The sequence below is a fragment of the Astatotilapia calliptera genome, chromosome 16 (genome assembly GCF_900246225.1).
Source record: "Astatotilapia calliptera chromosome 16, fAstCal1.2, whole genome shotgun sequence".
NCBI lineage: Eukaryota > Metazoa > Chordata > Actinopteri > Cichliformes > Cichlidae > Astatotilapia > Astatotilapia calliptera.
The window spans coordinates 27,138,872-27,146,052 of NC_039317.1; the positions used below are offsets into that span (position 1 = coordinate 27,138,872).

The 7,181-nt window shown below is 40.1% G+C and overlaps 1 long non-coding RNA gene across 1 annotated transcript; it reads left to right on the plus strand.

Annotated features, from left to right (window-relative positions):
• Nucleotides 1–2,844: 2,844 nt before the first annotated feature.
• Nucleotides 2,845–5,060, plus strand: LOC113007979 (uncharacterized). Its single transcript, XR_003269970.1, has 2 exons — nt 2,845–3,001; nt 3,246–5,060. It is a non-coding gene; the product is annotated as an uncharacterized LOC113007979 (long non-coding RNA).
• The last annotated feature ends 2,121 nt before the right edge of the window (nt 5,061–7,181 follow it).

The window sequence follows — 7,181 nt, forward strand, 5'->3', positions numbered from 1 at the left end:
ATTTGCACCGTGGCAATTCGTCAAAGGGATTACACACGTCTGCAGGGGCCTTTCCACAACTCCAAACTATTGCTATGGGAATCGTGCATACTTATGATGTATATATACAATATATCATCCTTTTCCGCTGGATTTGGAAAGAGCTGCCTCTACTTATTCATAAACTAAACATGAAACTATTCCAGCTCCTTGAAAGGTTTTTTTGCAATCAGTGAAGATTTCCTTGGATGAGTTTTGGAGATGGATTTCTACTCTGCTTGGCACTGCTCTTGACATTGTGTAGAATAACTTGAGGCAGCGGTAGCACCACAAATATGGGTCATGTAATCTATTCGAATTGATATTTAAATCATTTATATGTCAAATGGTGTTTTGAAGTAGCAGTCCAAACGAAACTGTTGATTTGGCAGGTTTGGATAAACCAGCAATCAAAATTTCTTTCTTTCTGAACTCACACACACTTGGATCCACTTTAAACCAGGCGTCACTCCAAATGAAAGACAACCACAATGTGGCGTGGGATGCAGTTAATGAGTTTAAAAGTGCGACAGCATCTGCTATGAGCCCCTACGAGTTGGATTGACAGGTAGGGCCAGAAAATCCACAGTCGTTGCAAACAAGCTGCTTCCCACAGATGCTGCCGACAGATGACAGTTGCTGGGCATCGTCGAAGCCGTCATGAAGAAAGGAGAGCTCCCGCTTTGCACCTGATAGAGCGTACAAAGGCTTCCAGGCAGCAGGCCCGGGAATTCAGCTCAGGGCCCAGGAAGTCAGAGGAAGCCACTTGGAGGGACGGCACAGCCAAAAGAAGCCCTCTTCAGTACAATAACTTCAGCGTGATGTGAAATCAGCCCACTTTCATGCGGGACTTTAATAAGGACTGGGTGGTTGTGAATGCTTGCTGACTGCAGATGCCCACCTGCCTCACCCACTAACCCCCTTTAAATAAATTGTTGATTTGAGGGGCCTTCCCCATGGCCGATAGCAGGTTCCCATGATCAGGTAGACGTTCATGTTCCAGAGATGACAGAAAAATCATCCAGATGTGTAGCTGCTGCTGCATCAGAAGCTGACGTGGAAAAATATATGATTTACATCTGGTGCACTCAGCACATATTGCTAGGCTTGCGCACACGCCCCGTAAGACTGCACATGACGTCAGGGTCCAAGCACGGAGTGACTCCAGACTTCTGACAAATTGCCGTCTTTGATTTTATTGGTATTTGACCTTGAGACTGATGTGGGATCCCTTCATATTATGAGAGGGCATAGATTATGAGCCAATGTGTTTTCAATAGAGCCCAGATCCATGCTAGCTGGTTTACGAGCAGTGGAGTGATGAAGTGGTTATTCAGGGAATGCTATAAGTGAGAGGGACAGGGATCGCCTTTCCAAAAGCCTTCTTTAGGGCAGACGGGGCATCCTTAAAATCATTTACAATATATCCTCTGTTGCACTCTAATCGAATCTGAATCAGACTGCCAGCCACGGCTTAGGGCTTTCTGACTGGAAACATCTTGCTTTCCATCGTAATATGTGCTATAGTATACTGTAAAAGAGCGCTACGACTAACTGCAAACCAGGATTGTGAGATTCTCGCTGCTGAAGGTGATCAAAAAGAGACACGCACCATAAAGGAATGTCATAAACATTGCCAGCTTCAATTTCAATGGAAACCTTGTGAAAATAAACTTTACAAGTTTGTTTTAAGTTCAGTTTTATTGATTGATGTCTGCAACATTTCAGAATTTAAAGGCTGTCGAGTCAGCTCTTCTGCAATGTCATGCTTAATAGAATTGGGACAAATGTACAAAGATCTCCAACATCAACTGACACTGCTTAAAGATATAACATGCAATAAATATATACAGATGCTGTTTTTGTTTATTCTCATCTGTGTTTCCAATAAACAATAAAATCAATAGAATCAGTAAGAATTCTATTGATTTGATGGTCTCAGTGATGTTTGATGCTTCTTCTTACCCTCACCCCCCAACCAGTCACAGCAAATGGCTGTTCCTGAGCCTGAATTAAGAATTTACAAGCAGATTAAACAGGATTTAAGTCAAGTAGTCTGCAAAAATTGAAAGAAAATAGCCAAAACTCAGCCCTGATGGACATCCTGAGCCTGGTTCTGTTTGAGGCTTCTTCCTGTTCTTTCTTCACACTGACCCCAACTTATGCTCCTAATGAATCAATTGATCATTATGTTTTTATCTTTTATATTATGGACTCATCAATTTACCGTAAAAAGTGACCTCATAAAGTTGTGTACAGTGCTGCATAAATGAAACTGAATTAAAATGTTTAGTGGAATCGAGTTCTGCCACACCTTAATCTGTATTTGATTTTACTGCCTTTATCTCTGAATTTCTAAAAGAGTAGTGTTTTTTTTTAGTGCTGTGGTGTTGAGATAGTTGACCATCAAAGTGAAGCTATCAAATGATCTGTTCAACTGTGTTTCTATCCTCACCTTCGACCACAAGTTTTCAGTAGTGATAATAGAAAGATAAGATTGTGGATTCAAATGGCAGAATTTCATCTGAATGGTGTTCGGACTCAGTCTTATGGTGTGTTTACGAAAATACAAAGAGAATTTACTTTTTGCCTGGTCTGGTTACACATGAAGTCTATCCACTGAGGTCAACCCATGCAGCTAGACATGAGCCAGTGCTTTCACAAATTAAAATATTCACTCCCACGAAAACCAGTGAGCTGGAATTCTCCCAGCATCACTGAGTATCAGAAATGGAGACTTAGAAATGCCATTAGACGGCAGCTGGAGCTAAATTGTTCAACTTAACTTTTAACAACAGTGAAAAAGGATAAGGTATTTGTGCCGATAGTGTTAGGGCAGCTGTCCCTTTAAGAGTTCTGATACCTGGTGACATCACAGGAAGCAGGAAGTAGTAAGGTTTAGTGAAGTTTGCACATGGCCAAGGAGACTGCCATGAATCCACATGCATCTGCCTTCAATCCTTCGTCTTTTGGAGCATCGTCTGTATGTATATTGTTTATTTGATGCTTATCTGTAGTTCTGTGGTTGTATTTTGTGACATGAGGGAAGTTTAATGTGTAACTTTGATACATTGTTGAAACCACATGTTTAGAGCACGGCTAATGCTTATTCTTGAAGCTAAAGTGCTACGCTATGTTGATTTAGATTATTGTAGACTTGTAGGTACAGTGTATATGTACGATTTAAAGAATATACTGTAATTATAATTGTGTTATGTTTGTTTCAGTTTCACACTTTCTACATCATTAAACCTGTGGACAAAGAGTAATGGTCTTCAGAGTCTTGATGGAAGAAAAGTGTTGAACCTTGCTGCCGGTTCCTCTTCTGTGCAGTGTGAAGAGGGAAAGACAGTACAGTATTATTATGCTACAGTAATTGTGTCCAACAATCGGTTGTGCGCCTCCTTGCCCTGTTTGGCTTTCGGGGCAAATATTTGTGTGCGTCACATAAGTAACATGAGGTAAAGCTTTGCATTGTGTTTGGTGTGACTGCACCCTTAGAATTTAGGAGGTTGGCCACTCAGGTGGAGCTCAGACTCACTGCATAAGCACCGCACAAGGAGCCAGCTCAAGCTGTTCAGGTGGAGCAGGGTGTGTAGACCCAGGAAACTCTATGGAGGAAGTTATTGAGAGGCATGTGACCAGCAGTATTAAAAAGGTCTTAAATGTATAGTTTCTTAAGAGAAAAAGGTGATTACATATCATGTCATTAAGTTATGTTACATTTTAATGTTGACCAAATGAAAATAAACAGTCAGACAGCAGTGTACTTAGTAAACTGCACTGTGTATTGTTGGTTTTAGCACCCATCACTTCTAGCATTCATGATGGATTACAACCTCACGTACAGCCTGACCCCATCAGCACACACATGCGTATGCCATTTCCCTAATCCAACTTATATCAAAAGACACAATTTATTATCCTTTCTCTTCTTGCATTCCCCTCTGTTCGCTCTTTCTCCCGGGCTATGATGAGGTATTGAGAAAAAGAGAGGATTAAGTTACCAGGAAATTGAAAAGGTGCAAGAGCAGCCAGAGATGTGAGATTACTCTGGTTTATAACACATCTCCTGATGAGGATAACACGTGTGTGTTTAACACAGTGCGTGAGACGGGTCCAGCCGAGGGTTGAGGGGGATGGAGGGATTGCAGGGTGAAAGGTGGTGATAGACTGAACGATACCTGCGGATAAACAGGAAAGCGGAGAGGGAGGGGAGCTGTGTGCGGGTCTCTGATGTGGTTTGGACCTCAGTGAGGTGAGGCGTGGGTGTGCTTGTGCATATGTATGTTTAAATGTGATTGGAATGCAATGAGGAAGAAAATTTCTGTCAGGAGCTTTGTATATAAGAATCTGATTAATTTAAGTGTTTTTCATGAACCAATGGAGCATAACAGTATTTACAGCTTAGGCAAAAGTCCACTATGCCTGTCTCCATACCAAGTTTCCTGTGCTTCATTGCCTTACTACAGAATGAATAAGTGTAGACAGATATACATTTTATTACTAAATAAATATTAATATCATAATAACGGAAAACGAAACAATTATCAACTTTCAAAGTGTACTAAAATTGTTTTAGATGAAGGGGGAGGAGCTAAAAACAGACAGGATGAACTGCAGGCCCTCAGTTCTGCAGTGCAGCTTTGTATTAGTTAAACCAAGATTAGCTAATACAAGGCTTAAACTGAGTCATGCAGCTTTAGGAGAGACCAAGACTAAAAGCATGAAGCTGGAAATGAGCATAATAGGTCCTCATTTACAAACAAACAAACCAAAAACTGAGAAGCTCATTTTGGTCTTCAAGGAAAGGATTGTAACTTGTAACTTATTGTAATTTCTTGCACACCCGGCCATTAGCCTGAGCCACCACTGTGTGATGGTTTCTTCAGGGAAATTTAACGCCATCATATCAAAGTGGAAAATAAATGAACACAGACCCCAGAGAGCATGTGTGCATCCATGAGATATGTTTGTGCTTGTGATTATGTTTGTAATAGTGGCACATTTGTATGAATAAATCATTAATGGTGTTCACCATGTGCCGTAGGTGTATGCGTATTATTTGTTTCCACTTCCGTTGGCATGTCTGCTCATGTTTGAGCAAAAAGGAGAGCGACAGCAGGAGGTGTCTTCAGAAGCACTCCCTGCTGCGAATCAAGCCCGGGTTTCCTCTCAGATGTAATTATCACTCTGTAATTATTGACTAATTACACTTTATAGCGACTGGAAATCCTCCTGATAACTTCTCTTTTCTCCAGATGGGGAAAGAAATCTGCAGAAAATGTGTGTAGGTGCAGAAAATAACAATAGTGCCATACTTTCTGAGCATAATGAGCAATGAAACATAGTCATTAACTGTGATTTTCCTATTGTCATTATCATTTTTATAATGATATTCAGGTCAATGGAGAGCACAAGGCACCAGCTCAAATGCAGCAATAAGTGTCATGACTTTGGTGCCTCGATTAAGCCTGTGAAACACGTGTGAGGAAAGTAATGTGCTCATTTTAATTGTAATAATTACAGATAATGGCCTCAGCAGTCAGTTCTATATCATTAGACCAATAGAGTTGCATGTATATATTTGTTCAGAAGCACATCTCTGCCCGTGAAAAGGTTACATCACACAAACTAGCCGTTTTTGTTGGTCTGAGCTGAATGTGTCGCATTGTGCTCACAACACATGCCCTCAAGGGCTAACATACATGCTGTTCCTATCTGTCAGGCTAGGAACAGCATATCTGGGCCAAATCAAACCTACTGTTTTATGCGATGACAACTCCGGCTGCTGAAACATCATTTTAACGTGTAACTCTATAAATCCCTGGTGAATGCTGCCAGCCTCTGAGGGTCGATTCCCAGAGAGCTTCCGACGCTAAAAACGGCTGCAGAGACGGTGCTGCGAGGAAAGCGAATGTCATTATCTCAACGTTAGGAAGCATCCCTCAAAAGTTCTCCATGCCGAGCCAAAAGCGTTTGTTGGAAGATGATTGTGGTTTAATGCGAATTGGTTTTTATTTTTGTATTTCCGCTGGAAGACGATGACATGATTCAAGGAAAACTGGGTGAGGTAAAAAAAGAACTGTCAAGCAATGAGGATGCACTAGTGCATCTTAAAAAGGTAAACCTATATATATTCTTTATACATGTGAAATACCAAGTCCCGTTTTTGCTTATTTTTGAAGATTATGGCTTATAGCTAAGTATTATGCTTCAGTCAGGTTAATGAAACTTGCTAGATTATTAACATCTGAGTGGGCCCGACCCAAGTGGGACATCATTTGTTGGGGGTGAATGTATTGACTGACTTGGAGTATTTGTACTATGACCTATGCTTTTAGTCACACTGCAGTTATATTTAGTTTGTTTTAGGAAAATATCACAGTTCGAGTTAAATTTTGGGGTGTGCAGGATAAAAAGAAAAAAGTTATTATTATGCCACCAAGGGATTTAGTGTATTTAAACTGTTGTAAAGGAGTTGTTCTCATTACAAGACAGAAACTGCAATCAGTTGTGATATTCATATATTCTTTATTTATCAAGGTAAAAACTCTGGCTTTCAAAATGTCTTTCCTCATGAGATATCTAGCCAAAAGATCATCAGAAATGCAAACAAATATAACATAACAGTTCTGTAAAAAGACTGATTGATGACAATGTATATAACACAATGTAGGTACAATAACATAGTCATGATAATATTTGCAAAACAGGTCATTTCTTTATTTTATATGTAACTGCTTCCTAAAACCTGCTGACTACAGCATATTTACAAACATAAGCAAAGATACTAGACATAAAAACATAAAAAAACTTCAGATATCACCCTTTGGCTGAGCGGGGAAACCCTAACTGAACAGAGTCCAAAGTGTAAAGAACTAATCTAGAGTGAAATGAAAGAGTGAAAGTCGCAGTTTGAGCTTCGGTTTGAAGCTGCAGACTGGAGCAATGTGGACGCTCAATGAGAGGCTCTAGATCTGGTGATTAAAAGCAGATGCGGACGAGATGATAAACTTTGACTGTTCTACTTTGAAAATAATTAACATATTTATTACAATGTGTTTCTTGTCTTTTTGTAGTCAGCTATGTGGTCAGTTTTAAAATGTCAGCAATGAGCTGTTCACTTTGTTTTAAAGTGAGCGCTCTGTTTTTATACCATC